This window comes from Euprymna scolopes, chromosome 11 (genome assembly GCF_053919585.1).
Source record: "Euprymna scolopes isolate OS-2025 chromosome 11, ASM5391958v1, whole genome shotgun sequence".
Taxonomy (NCBI): Eukaryota; Metazoa; Mollusca; class Cephalopoda; order Sepiida; family Sepiolidae; genus Euprymna; species Euprymna scolopes.
Genome location: NC_136492.1, coordinates 114742740 through 114758687, shown reverse-complemented (window position 1 = coordinate 114758687; position 15948 = coordinate 114742740).

Here is a 15948-nt window from a genome sequence, read left to right as displayed (position 1 = left end):
TTTGGCAGCTCCTGCCCAGATATGGCAACAGTATTCCATCCTTGGCCGTACTTGGCCCTTGCTATCAAATAATAAAAGAATATCAAAAGCAAGACACAGACTTCATCACGTATCGTAACACGAATCTTTAAACCTTTATCCGAAATTGCGTTTAGTTTACTAAATTCTAATCGAAGTTTACAGAAACAAGCAGGGCTTCCTGAAACCTCATACTTGATAATTGCATAAGTTACATACATTTGTGAGACTTCATCTTAATTTACTTTTTCATCTTAGATCTTTCCCTGTTAAGATAGTAAGCACACTCCACTCAATCTTGGAAATTTATTCGTATATTTATACAGGCTTTTTGTGCATATAGAATGGCCCTTTAAACATTATGTAAAACAGACCACCTCTATATATTATAGCGTTCAAAAAACAACTTGTGGAAAATATGCATTATACAATTAACGATTTAAGTTACTTAACTATCAAAACAAACAGTAGATCAAATCTACAACTCATGAAGCGATCTGTTTTTGATTATCAATGTTTACACATTGTGTAAGTAAGACTACCAAATATTAACCTACCTATATGGAGAGGTTATGTACCGACAGGGAAGACTTATGCATAGCTGCCCCCTTTTCACCGTAAGGTTAGCTAGCGGTGTTAGCTGGAAGCGAGAAGTCATGCAAGCATGAACTTAACAGTAACTTGTATCTAACACACTAGACGCATTACACCTCTCTGCCGGATTAAGAATCCAAACACACCCACATAGCAAGATTTCTGCAGTGCCTCAACGTTGGTCACACACGATAAGTGGGTACCTTGCAGTCACAGGATAAACTTGTAGGAGATCTCAGATAGTTATATGCGCGTTACTGTTTTAGTCCCCTAAGCAATTGGACGGGTTGCTAATATTTTATATTAAATCTACAGTGATACTATAGAGGGAGTTGAACAGCAAGATATTTATTTTCACGTTACACTTACACTCATACATATCAGTACAATCAGTGATGTAGATAATCATGAGTTAATTGTAAAGCTTTGCAGTTTAAATGAAGAAATATTGAGGCAAAAGCTTTTTTAATGAACTTTTTAATTAGGTTGTGGAGTTTCACTGCATGTCGGTTTGACGTCAGTGTATTCATCGTGCGAGTTCATCAAATCCCATTTACATTAAAATAGTTTTAAATAAGACATGGAGATGCAACATATCGGCAATGATACAAGTGTTTGCATTTGATTGATGGTATGGGACCTATTAGGTTGAAGACATATTTAGATCTTGCCTTTATTGCGAGGACTGGTAAATATGCACCAACTCAGATGTGAAAAAATAATTAATGTATATTTTAAAGCGACTAAATGAGGATATTTGATATTTTACGGTTATGAGCATTGTTCTTATATTATAGAGAGAGCGCACATTTAGGCAGCAATCTTGCTAATACCTTTACTGTTTTTCTTGAATTGGATGCTATGTTAAATCTCAAGAGTTTCGGAGTGGTAGCTATTCTATAAAATCGTGGAGATTAATGATTCTTAGTAGGCAGCTGTTCTGTGCAGATTCTGGACGTTATAATTTTGCGACCACAGAGCTGAGATCTTTCACATGTTGACACGAAAAAATGATTTGCAGGATTGATAAATTATGTAATTTCTATAAAACAATTCTGGTTTCTTATTGGTTGATAAGAGAACGTGACTTAATTGTATTCATCAGTTCCTACCGGCAGCGTTTATATATAGAATTCCCACTACTTTCTGGTAATATAACCCATTAATTATGGGTTGAGTCTCTTTGCTGCTTCGGTTGCTTGTAGCTTTGATAGAAAAGGGTCATTCATTGTTTTGTTCCTGACTATCAGGCGGCAGGTACGTGGCCAAGAAATAGCTTCGATGAACATGAGAAATTAAAAAAAATAGCGAAGGAAAGAAAAAACCTTACGTGTGGAAGTGTCTACAGATATAATTGTAATTAATGATATAAAGTATAAATAATTAGTATCACCTTATCATATACGAGGTGCCTTATATACTTTTTCAGACTTTTTTTCGCATCGACATTTATAGTCATATTACACACATGAAACTATTGCCCTTTGACTCAATCTCCCCGATGCATTTATACTGTTTCAGCAAGTTTTCCAAGGCCCCATGGAAGTATTCTTGTGTGGGCGTGTCATAGACCCTCGCCACAGCCTCTTTCATCTTCTCAATTTTCCATAGCATAAACTTCTAAAGTTTTCCTTGAGCTTAGGAAACAGACAAAAGTTATAGGGAACAAATCCGGGCTATACGGAGGGCGAGCAACGGTCCATAAGCCTACCTTGGATAAATAGGATGCGATAAAGACGGAGACGTGGCTGGTGCATTCGGGTAAATCTTTCGAATCGTCAGTTTTTTTGTTTTTTTTCCAAAGGCATCACCACATTATCAAGGCCCAGAGGTCACTCAAGGATAAGGGTTAAAGAGTGTACAGTAGAAATTGGTCAATATAGTAATCATTAGTAATGAAAATTTGGTAAATTTAATAACTTATATGGAACGGCTCATCAAGAACTTATTTACTTTAGACTTGAACACAACCATATTGTAGTCAGCCGGAAAGCAGGAAAACGGAAGACAATTCCACAGGCGTGCAGTTCTAAGAAAGAAGCTTTGCTCATGGAATCTACGTTTATGTTTAGGCACAGATAAAGAGTGGGGGAAATTATTGATAGTGTTTACAGCTAGACGAGTGTTTCTTGTGAAAGTTTGGCGAGGGGGGACCATAGATTGAAGCTCAGTTGAACACTTTCCATGAAAATAACGATACATCAGAGACAAACTCGCAACATCTCTTCTGTGAGATAGAGGTTGCAAGGAGGAGAAAGGGACATCTCCTACGAGGCTACGAAGTCTATTTTGAACTCTATCAAGGCAGGACAAGTCCTTTCTAGCAGCTCCTGCCCAGATGTGGCAGCAGTATTCAATACTTGGACGTGCCGGGCTCTTATATAGATAGAGAATAGCATCAGCAGTGAGATATCTACTGGATCGATAGAAAGATCCCACCATTTTTCCAGCGGCCTTGGCAACAGATTTGATATACGTGTTCCATTTAAGATCAGGAGTAATGGTCAAGCCCAGAAGCTTGTCAAAACTTGAGGCCTCCTGAAGACGAGAGCCATTCATTTCAATTGATGACAAATGTGGATTAGAATTTGATGATGTAAAGAGAGAAGCTTGGTTTTAGATGCATTAAAAGTAACCAGCCACTCCTTTCCCCATTGTACTACGTGCTCAAGATCAGAGGAGAGAGAATTGGAGAGAACTTGGTCGTTTACTGTCTTAGATGTGGTACCATAAATGGTAGTGTCGTCAGCATAAATGTCTACAAATGATGTAAGGATATGATTTGGAAGATCATTAATGCAGATCAGGAAAAGAGTTGGGCCCAGGATGGATCCCTGAGGGACACCGGCATTAATACTGTGAGCTTCTGATTTTTGCCCCTCAACTACTACTCTTATGAACCTATCAGAAAGAAATGATTTAATAATTGAGAAGACTTTTCCAGCTATACCATAGCTAGCGATCTTATGAAGTAAACCTTTATGCCATACCCTATCAAAGGCTTTAGATATGTCAAGAGCGATTGCCCTAGAAAGATTGCCACCGTCGAGAGATTTGCTAATCCTATGCGATATAACTGTAAGGACATCTGCTGTAGATCTAGCAGAACGGAAACCATATTGAGTGTCACTAAGAAGTTTATTTTTGTTGAGATGTTTGATTACTTCTGTATTTAACACAGATTCTAGCAACTTACTCCTGACGCACAGGAGACTTATTGGCCTGTACTGAGACGGGGATGAGCAATCACCTGAATTCTTAAATACAGGGCATACTGATGAGATTTTCCAGGGAGATGGGAAACTATTCTCCTTAAGACAACGTTTAAACAGTTTTGTAAGTATGGGCGCTAGTTCAGGTTGAAGTTTTTTGAGTACTATAATTGGAATACCATCAGGGCCAGTTGCTTTACTGAAATCAAGGTTTTTGATTAGCTTGGCAACATCACGTACAGATATACGTATATCACATAGCGTGTTTTCTGATACAGAAGGAAATATTGGGGGTTGGCGGTCTTGGTCGCAAAGGGTAGAATTAGCTGCAAAGTTCTTGACAAAGAGTTTGGCTTTGTCTGATGCTGACGAGATTACCTCAGGTCCATTGATAATAGTTGGGATGGAGCACCTGCTTCTGTTCAGGATTCGGTTTGCTATTTGCCAAAACTGGTGCGAACCAAGCCGCTGCTCAGCTACTTTGGACTTAACAGATTGAGCATACAACTCTCTTGCGTTCCTTATTACTTTCTTACAATGGTTGCTGGCAGTCCTGAAAACGGATTTAGTTTCCATACATCTATTACGTTTGAAGCAGTGGAAAAAGTGATTTCTGTGCGCAATGGCAGCAGCACATTCTGGAGAGAACCATGGCTGGCTGTTAGGTTTTTGCTGAAACTTTTTAGAGGGTATGAAATGGTCAATATCTACAATTAACCATTCAGTTAGGTCTAATACTATAGAGGACACATCCTTTTTAACCATGGAATGCAGAGGTAGATCAGATATAAATGTACGGAAGCTATCCCAGTGAGCCTTAGTGTATCGATATACTGTACGATAAAGAGGTACGTCTGGGGACTTATTACATTTCATTTTTATCTCTGTCACGAATAATTTTGTTTACAGTTCACTCTGTCATCAATGTGTGCCCCCATTGTCTCTATTGACGCACGGAAAACCTCATCCATACAATTCTTTTGGCCAATCAACAATGTTTTTCTGGCTTCCTTACTCACCTTAAACCTCCCGTTTCCTTACATCTCCCTACCAGCGTTAAATACCTTATGTCATTCCAAAACTGACGCTCGATTCATGCAAGATTATCTAAAAGTTGTATGAAATACTCTATACGTTTCCGTGGAAATTTCCCAAGATAAAAACAGTATGATATTGTATAGTGTCCATCTAAAATGTCCTCACGTCTGGATTGCATTTGTTTTTATCAGTTGTGATAATAACGCGTTAATAATATGTATTTCAATTCCGTTTGTCGCAGTACATTTACACCTGGCAGCATACACTTTTAACAGTAATATTATATGGTGTATTTACAAAACATTGAATTTTCAAGAATATACAACGATTTTAAATGTTTGTAAAAAATGCAAGGAAATTTATCGAAGGCAATTCTGTATATAAAATATAGATATTAAGAATCTATTATGTAAAGAGATTTGGTCTTCTTATGGTAAGAATAGAAAAAATGTTAACCCACTTCTAGCACAAGATAATAATAATAACACAAACCAATGTATGTCTTATAATTAAGAAAACATTTTTTTATCAATATGAATTATGAGAAACCATTTAAACTCTGAGTAGGAGGTACTGTATTATTATTTATTGAGATATGAGAAGCTTAAGATTGGGATAGTATTTATATTTAAAATAAGAGCAACTATGAAAAACGAATACATTCAGTTGTTTTTATAGTATAAATAAATACCCCGTTCAACTAGTCATTTGGAAAAAAAAGTATTTTTCGTTACCACTTATATATAGTGTGGTCTGAGAGAATTAACATATGCTGTATTTACACATGCGTTATTATATTAGGGTATCTGTGATTGAGGGTTAATTTCCTTTTATACGGAATCATTTTTATTTTATATTTAGTATTTTTTCAATGGAATTGTAGGTAGAATATCTCATTTCGAGACATTAAAATATTGTAGTACATTTTATCATAAAAAAACTCCGTCAGTATTTCAGAACAAATAAAGCTATAGTTTATTCTCATATTTTTTGTCTTAATTTAAGGTATCACATTTTAATTTAAAGCATTGAAGCATGAGATACATGAGGCAAAATAAGTTCTGTCGTACAACAGAATACAGATTTTCAAATCAAAAATATAAATAATTAAATGCCCAATATTACCAACGTCTGCTTTTGGAGTAGTGGGGAAAGAGGCAGAGTACTTTAATTTTTTGTCACGTGCAAACCTTCCCAGGTAAGGTCCTCTTCTTTTCCTAATTGTATATAAGTAATATCTGTTTTGTGGTTATATATTACCGATGTCTTATATGTGGAAGTGGGGAAGGAGGTGTCCGTTTACTTTTCATATGTTAATCTGCCCAACCAAGGTTCCCAGTTTTTTGGCTTTTTTAATATGTGATATCTTTTCGGTGGTTATGACAATATGGGAGCATACAGTGCCGGTCTGATATTTTACGGAAAATAGGGTGGAGTAATATGTGTTTTATTTGCACACGTGCATGTTCCCATGCATGAGCAAGTACGCAATATATTTTCTATACTCATGGTTAATAAAGTCTATAATATCTTCTGAATGCTCATGAGTTACAAACATCTCTTTAGAGGAGTAAGGGGAAAGGGTAGAGTAATTTTTTTGCTTTATTTTTTTTTGTCATATGCCTATTTTTCCATACTCCAAGCATTAGTAATTCTTTTTCGATATGTTTATTATGTAATATATATTCTTTGGTCATGGCACTGTACTCCCCAGGATTACCAAAGTCTGCGTTGGGGGTTGCTGTGCGAAGGGATAGAATAATATTCAGTTTGTTGTATACATGCTTGTTCTCCTATTCATGGTCATTTCATTTTTCGATAGTTCTGACGAATATAACCTATCTGTGTAGTGTTCACGATACTTTACTCTCATTTATTACGAAAGTATAAGTTTGTTGTGTGAAGGAAAAAATAGAGTAGTGCTCGTTTCTCCCGTCATATGCTACAAAAATATATTTATTTAAATATATATATACAAATATATATATATATATATATATATATATATATATATATTAATTTACTTCATTTATATATATATATATATATATATATATATATATATAAATAAATAAAGTAAATTAATGTCGACATAATGATTACAAAAGATTAAGGAAGTTGGTATTTTGTAATACTTGTCATTCTACCTCTTTTTTTTGTCTAAACTATTTATAACAAGTCTTTACTCATTTTAATATTACATACACCCCAGAGATCGTCTACGTAAGTTTTCAAAGTCGATTTTTATACTACATTTTGATCTTAGTCTATAGCCTGAAGAACCATAAAATTATTAGGTTATTCAAATGCTGGGAGCACAAATGTCAAATATTACACGCACAAAATATTAAAAGTAAACAGTTGGGCAAATAAGGTACAAGGATAATCAAAATTGTAGAGATAAGGGTTCTGTTCGCCATCCTTGCTCACGAATAATGAGATTTTATATTCTACCTTTAATTAGAAGTATCTCAGTCACCACAATACCACATTGACCATAAAGGGATGCACTAATTATGTTAAAATCCAATTTGGAAATGTTTAATTGCAACGTAAATATATACAGAGATGGTTAAATGTTATCCTCAATAAACTGCCGGATGAAGTTTAAACTCAAAAGGACTATAAAAGGGATAGGTTGCTCGAATGCTTAATTAAAATTTTTCAGCAATCTTAAACAAGAAAAAGGATGGTGTTAGGCTAAAAATAAGGGTGCAATTTACGGAAGAAGGCGATAAAAAGGGAGGAGGGAATTATAGAAAGATACAGAGATGGCTGGAGACGGAAGAGGGATGGCGCTATTTAAATAAGAATGTTACATCAATTATGTTACTAAATTGAATTTTATATCACCCCGAGCAACGCCTTGTAGCCATGCTAGTCAATGATATATGACAATCAATGATCGTTTTACGGATTTTTAAATATCTGAGATTTACGTTGGAAGCTTCCTGAGAAAGTATTATATATAATCGTTTTTAAGCTGGTTAATTTATCGAATTAATCGCTAGAATTTAGCTAAAGCAATAATCTTATTAGACATCATTTTTTTACCAAATCTCTCCGTAATAAGTAAGTAGACGCCGCCAAACTAATTTAATCCCCAATAAATATTTTAAGAGCATAAGTGTATTTAGGCAAACACCTGGCTTTTACAGATTCTGCAAGCTTACTCTTTACTTTAGAATTAAACGTGTGTTTATGTTTAATGAAATAATACTGAGACACTTTCAAAATTGCACTCCGTAACCTTGTGTATGTGTGCGCATGCGTGTACATATACATATATATATATATATATATATATATATATATATATATATATAGTTTTAACCAAACATTACTCAATGTATATATACAAGAAACTAACATTTATATAATGAAATACTATTAAACGGTGCAAAGTGTAAAGAGAGAATAAACAAAATACATATGCAATGGTATTGTTTAAAACACTGACTTTCCGCAATTATTGACCCAGAGTGAGATAAACACTGTCAGGAAATGTTAACGTCGGATCGTTGTACCCATTCATTTTCTGTTTTATTCAAATTTTAATTTCACACACACACACACACACACACACACACACACACACACACATATATATATATATATATATATATATATATATATATATATGTATATATATATATATATATAAGCTTTGTGATTTAAAAAAAAATCACTCGACCCCCGGTCGAGTGTGAGGGAAAATTTACTCGCCCCAAAATATTGTTACTCGTCCGACTTTATATATTTGTTCTTTCTTTCAGTCAACAATGGTAAACAATTTTACAACAATTCAAGAAATTACCGTGTGTATAATCTAACAAGAAAATATCCGTTTAACTCTTGTAAATCAACTATTTTATTACTACAAACATTTCAGTAAATATTCAACAATACGTTAAAATACAACACCGTTTTCTTTATATAGCATATTATTATTATTATTGCTCCATAGAAATAAGAGTAATTTCTTCGGATGCTTGACTGAACGATGCGTTTTTTTTTTCCTCTTTCAAGTGGTTGTCTTTACCTTGCAAGCATGAAATGTATGTACTAGTAGCGTCGGAGAATTTTTTTTTCAAATGAAGTTCAAAATCAAAGAGCTAAATAAAGGCGACATTTTTACTACACGCCGAATATGTAAATTTGACCTCTTGTTGACCTTGTTGATCACTCTTTTCCAATGATATTCCCACGGTCTCATCACGTTAGAGATGAAAAAATTCATAAATGATGAGACATATGTCATTCCATGTCACCGCATCTTTGAGGGTCGTAAAATAAATGAGTTTTTTTCCCGTTTCTTTATTTAAAGAACTTTTATTGACTGGCGAGGGAGTGATTTACGACTTTTAGTCGACCCAAGAAATTTTCAATCGACTAAAGCAACACGTCGTGTAAAGTCTAAAAGGATATATATATATATATATATATATATATATATATATATATATATATATAAAGTCTTCCCCAGAATGTGCTGCTGCTATCGCGCAGAGAAATGTCTTTTTCCATAACTACCAATGTAATAAATGCACTGCGACTAAAGCTGCTTTCAGGACTTCCAGCAACCACTGTAAAAGGGAATAAAAAAATGCAAGAGAGCTATATGCCCAGTCTGTTAAATCCAATGTAGCTGATCAGTGGCTTGGTTCCCACCAGTTTTGGCAAATAACAAATAGGATCCTGAACAGAAGTGTGCGTTCTATCCCAACCATTATCAATGGGCCAGAGATCATCTCGTCAGCGTCAGACAAGGTCAAACTATTTGCAAAGAACTTGCAATTTGTAGCTAATTCTACTCTATGCGACGAAGGCCATCAACACCCCATATTTCCTCCTATAACACAGAACAAGCTAGGTAACATAAAAATATTCGTGCATGAAGTCGCCAAGCTAATCAAGAACCTAGATTTCAGTAAAGCAACTGGCCCTGATGGAATCCCAATTATAGTGTTAAAAAAGCTTCAACCAGAACTTGCTCCCATACTTACGAAACTATTTAAGCACTGCCTTTAGGAGAAGTGCTTTCCAACTGCCTGGAAGACCGCATCAGTTTGCCCTGTATTTAAAAATTCAGGTGATAAGTCATCTCCCTCTGAGTACAGACCAATAAGTCTCCTGTGTGTTATGAGTAAGTTGCTGGAATCCCTATTAAATAGAGAAATAGTCAACCACCTCAGCAGGAATAACCTACTTAGTGACACACAATATGGTTTCCGCTCTGCAAGATCTACTGCAGATATGCTGACGGTAATATCCAACAGTTTTAGTGAATCTCTTGACAAAGGCTTCCTTTCTAGGGCAATTGCTGTTGACATATCAAAGGCCTTCGACAAGGTATGGCATAAGGATCTACTTCACAAGATTTCCAGCTACGGTATAACTGGAAATGTTTTCTCAATCATTAAATCATTTCTCTCTGATAGGTTCATAAGTGTAGTGGTAGATGAACAGAAATCGGAGGCCTGCAATATAAATGCTGGAGTCCCTCAGGGGTCAATCCTATGCCCAACTCTCTTCCTGATCTACATCAATGACCTCCCTAAAGACATACTTAACTCATTCGTTGACATATATGCTGATGACACGACCATCTAAGGCAACACATCAAAGGCTGTAAATGACAAAGTTCTCTCTGATTCTCTCTCCTCTGATCTCGAGCGCGTTGTTCAGTGGGGGAAGATGTGGCTGGTTACCTGTAATGCATCCAACACCAAACTCCTGTCCTTACATCATCAACACTCTGATCCCAATCTGGCATAAATTGAGATGGATGGCTCTCGTCCGGGTGAGGCCCCGTGTTTTGATAAGCATGGGTTTGACCTTTACTCTTGATCTGAAATGGAGCACGTATATCAAGTATGTTGCCAAGGTCGCTGGAAAGATGGTGGGATCCTTCTACCGCTCCAGAAGATATCTCACTACTGATGCAATTCTCTATCTATATAAAAGCCAAGTACGTCCAAGGATTGAATATTTTTGCCATATCTGGTCAGGAACTGCTAAAAACATCGTATCCTGCCTTGACAGAATACAAAATAGACTTCGTGGCTTAGTGGGGGATGCCCTTTTCCTTACCCTGCAACCTCTCTCCCACAGAAGAGACGTAGCGAACCTATCCTTGTTTTATCGAGATTTCCATTGAAGATGCTCGTCTGAACTCCAATCTCGGTTCCCCCTCGCCAATCTTTCACGAAAAACACCCGTCTAGCTGAATCCACTGTCAAAAATTTCCCCCACTCTATATCTGTTGCAAAAATCAAAACGCGGATTCCATGAACAAAGCTACTTTCTTAGAACTGCACGCCTGTGGAACTCTGTTCCGTCTGCCTGCTTCCCACCGGACTACAACTTTGATGTCTTCAAGTCGAACGTTAACAAATTCCTAATGAACCGCCACCTTAAGTAAACACTTCATCAAATCTCCACACTACCGTAATGTACTTGCAATAACCCTTATCCCTGAGTGGCTGCCGGGCCTTGATAAGATCACTGTGTCAAAAAACAAAAACAAAAACTGAACGCGTGGGTGGGTGTGTCTGGTCACGAATAGACTCCTATGTGGTTAACTATTAAAAAAAAACTTAATACATATAATTATAGAAGATCTATCGAGGATCACGAATGCGTATATTTGATCGGGCAGAGCGGTGGTTCATTAAAATTGCGGGGTCTGCGTTCGCGCCTGACCCCCAAAGTATAGAAATAAAAAATGGAAAAGAAGGTTTACAAGGGTGTTGATATAGATGTACATAAGAATACATTGATTAGTATGTTTCAACTTAAATACGGATGGTACCATAAAATTATGGGGTCAGCGTTCGCGTCTGTACTCCATGGAAATATACCACACACTTTAACAAACACTTTTCATATATATGTGCGTAAATATACTTTGATAATTATGTTCCAGTTTAAAGAAATATGGTATAATAAAATTATGGGGTGTTCGTTCGCACATAAAATGTAAATATGTCACAAAGTTTAACAAGGGTTTTTAAAAGGGGTGAAGATCCACAATAGCACTTTAACTTTAATCTTAGTTCACGTTAGCTTTTATTGTTTTTTTTAGTTGAATCATATTTTGTCGAATACATTCACCTCATAAATTAAAGTTCTTACTAAAGTGAAAGCCAAATAAAAGTTGGAATATTAGACAATTCTCAACACAAATTTCGCACAACTCTTTTTTCCTTCTCCACTTGCATGTGGTAACCTTTCGAAAATTGATAAACAGATAAATAATAAAATATAAGAACGTTACTTGTTATCGTGTCAGCAGAAAGAAAATGCTGCTCACGTGATTACGTGTCATTTTAAAAATATTTGCATAAACTTTTTATTTTTATTTATACATCTATTTAAGCTTTTTTGTCAGTGTACTAGCAGGAATTCAGTTGATTACAAACCTTTCTGCGTATTCTTTAGAATACAATAGTACATCCCTGAATCCGACGGCGCAATACAACACCGTCTAATACTGTAAAACCGAAACGAAGCTGTTCTGCTTAAAAAGCGCGACATTTTCTTCTTATTCATATTTATATCGATTCTTTGCTTAATAAAAAAACTAAATTAATTACGTGTTTAATTTTTTAACATCCCATTTTTCTGTTTCGGTCATTTTACTAAAGTAAGTAAAGTTTCGTTATTTTTCAAAATTGTTTTTATTTTTTCGTTTTTCGATATTTCGTTGATATTATTTAGTAAGAATGTTTAGCAGAAAAACCAAAAAAACGACTACCCTAAAAAAATAAATATGCAAGAAATAAGTTACCATAGTAAATAAAAGTTCAGTTTATGTGGGTTTTTTTATAATAGTTTTTAATGCTATTTACTTGAAATAATTTCAGCGAACCGAAATTAAAACGAAATTTGTGGTGATAACTAGTTAAATAAATTTTCCCAAATCTCTATACACTGTATATCAAATTTCGAGTCTGTAGACAAACAATTGACTGATTTATTGCGTAAGGAAATGTGCATAGACACACAGACAGACACAAACGCACAGAAACTTTCAATTTTATAGATATATTTACATTTCGACCCGGCGTTGCCCGGGTGCTTGCAGGTGAATGCTGAGCAAAAAAAAAAGTGGCCAATTTTTTTTAAAAATGTGACCTATATTATGACCCCTTGAAATTTACTGTAGTGAGTTCAAATTTAGTTATTTACTTAGATCCATGTCCAGGAAATCTATATCTAAAATTTCAAGTGTTTAGACCGAAAATTGTTGAAGGAGTTTGGTAGAGTTCTCAAAGGTTAAATCGTTGAACTTGGACAAATTTCTAGCTGAAAGACAATGAAATAAATTTTCCCCAATCTCAGCCCCCTGTACATCAAATTTCGAGTCTGCAGACTAAAAATTGACAGAGCTATTGCGTAGAGAAATGTACACACACAGGCACACAGATACACAGCTCCACACACACATACACTTTCACTTGTATAGATATACTAGCATGGGTGTCCGGCGTTTCCGAGATGTATGTTGAGCCAAAAAAAAAAAAACGTGCTTAATTATTTTAATTTTGCCCCCTATTATGGTCCCTTAAAATTTATTGTTTTAGGCTTAAATCAAGTTATTAAGTAAGATCCATGTCCAATGAACCTATATCTAAAATTTCACGTGTTTAGACGAAAAATTGTCGGAGCAGTTCTCAATGGTCAAATCGTTGAACTTTGACCCCTTAATCGCCACATTTCTAGCCGAAAACCGATCCCATCGATGTTCTCCAATCTCAGTACCCTATATATCAAGTTTCGAGCCTGTATACTTAAAATTGACAGAGTTATTGCGTATGAAATTTACACAGACAGACCCACAGACACTTTCACTTTTATATATATATATATATATACATATATATATATATATATATACATTTATATATATATACATATATATATATATATATATATTTATATATATATATATTCTCTTTGTAAGGAAACATTATTTTGTTGTTCACTCTTGGCTAGAAACAAAGTTGATATAAAACATATATTCTCGCGAAAATTATCTTTAATTTCATGATATTTTGTTTAGAGTAAAATTTTTCACTATCAAAACCTATCTTTTGACAATCCCTTGTTGTTATTAACCTATCGTACTTTCATCATTCCCAGTCCATTTTCTGTAGGCTGCTTTTGAACCCAGTCAACGATGGGTACTACTGCTAATACATATATATATATATATTTATATATATATATATATACATATATATACTAGCATCGGCGCCAGGCGTTGCCCGGGTGTTTGGATGTGTATGTTGAGCAAAAAAAAAAGTATTAGTAGGAAGGCAGGCTCGAACCCGTACCGCAAAGGAGGAAAAGAAGAGGGTAAATCCTAATGTTCATGCTGTTACGACCACCACCAAACCGGAATCGACATTTACTTTTAAATTAAGACTAGACAATCTATAGGAGAGGTTGGTTGGTTGGTTGTTTTAGCTTTACGGCATATTTCATGTTATTTATTGCCGAATCCGGTGATTTTGAAGAAATTTTTTTTAATAGAATATTTGTTTTTTGCAAGTCAGATTCTATTTAACCCATAGTTGGGACCCTGACAGGTACTATCACTCCGGGTCAGAGTGGACCTGGAGGCAACGGCAGTTAAAGGGTTTCTCCACACTCCCCAGAGCCCGCAAGCTGGGGCCTCACCATTGGATATAGTTTAAGATCATATCTAGGACCCGCATTGCGGAATTTTACCCTCTGCAGGGGGCAGTCGGCGTATTCTAATGCCCCACCGACAGGGCCCTAAAGTAGAGGATACCTTTAAAAAATCTCGGCGAAAAAGCCCCCCCTATAGAAAGTGTCTAGTTAAAGGGGAAGGTATTCATTCATTTAGCTGATTTTTCGATATTTGTCGTATGAAAGATCGAACTTTAAAACGATACAGATCTTGATAAAATCCGTCGCCTCTATTGAGAGTTTAGGGAAGACATGCAAGCAGACATACATACACAAATTTATATATTGGTTACTAAAGATTTTCGACCCAAACTGATGAAAAGGCTTTCCCTATCTCTGAATACCCTTTATGTAAAATTTCAAACATTTAGACCAGAAATTGTCTTAGTAATTTTGAAGAGACTGCAAAGATATTTTTTTTTAATTGACCCCTATTATTACCCCTTAAAATTTATTGTTTTGGGCTCAAATCAAGTTATTAAGTTAGATCCATGTCCTAGGAACCTATATCTAAATTGTCAATTGCGTGGACCTAAAATTTCGGAGGAGTTTGGTAGAGTTATATACAGAAGTAATCAAACATCTCAACAAAAATAACCTTCTTAGTGACACTCAATATGGTTTCCGTTCTGCTAGATCTACAGCAGATGTCCTTACAGTTATATCGCATAGGATTAGCAAATCTCTCGACGGTGGCAATCTTTCTAGGGAAATTGCTCTTGACATATCTAAAGCCTTTGATAGGGTATGGCATAAAGGTTTACTTCATAAGATCGCTAGCTATGGTATAGCTGGAAAAGTCTTCTCAATTATTAAATCATTTCTTTCTGATAGGTTCATAAGAGTAGTAGTTGAGGGGCAAAAATCAGAAGCTCACAGTATTAATGCCGGTGTCCCTCAGGGATCCATCCTGGGCCCAACTCTTTTCCTGATCTGCATTAATAATCTTCCAAATCATATCCTTACATCATTTGTAGACATTTATGCTGACGACACTACCATTTATGGTACCACATCTAAGACAGTAAACGAGCAAGTTCTCTCCAATTCTCTCTCCTCTGATCTTGAGCACGTAGTACAATGGGGAAAGGAGTGGCTGGTTACTTTTAATGCATCTAAAACCAAGCTTCTCTGTTTACATCATCAACATTCTAATCCACATTTGTCATCAATTGAAATGAATGGCTCTCGTCTTCAGGAGGCCTCAAGTTTTGACAAGCTTCTGGGCTTGACCATTACTCCTGATCTTAAATAGAACACGTATATCAAATCTGTTGCCAAGGCCGCTGGAAAAATGGTGGGATCTTTCTATCGATCCAGTACATATCTCACTGCTGATGCTATTCTCTATCTATATAAGAGCCAG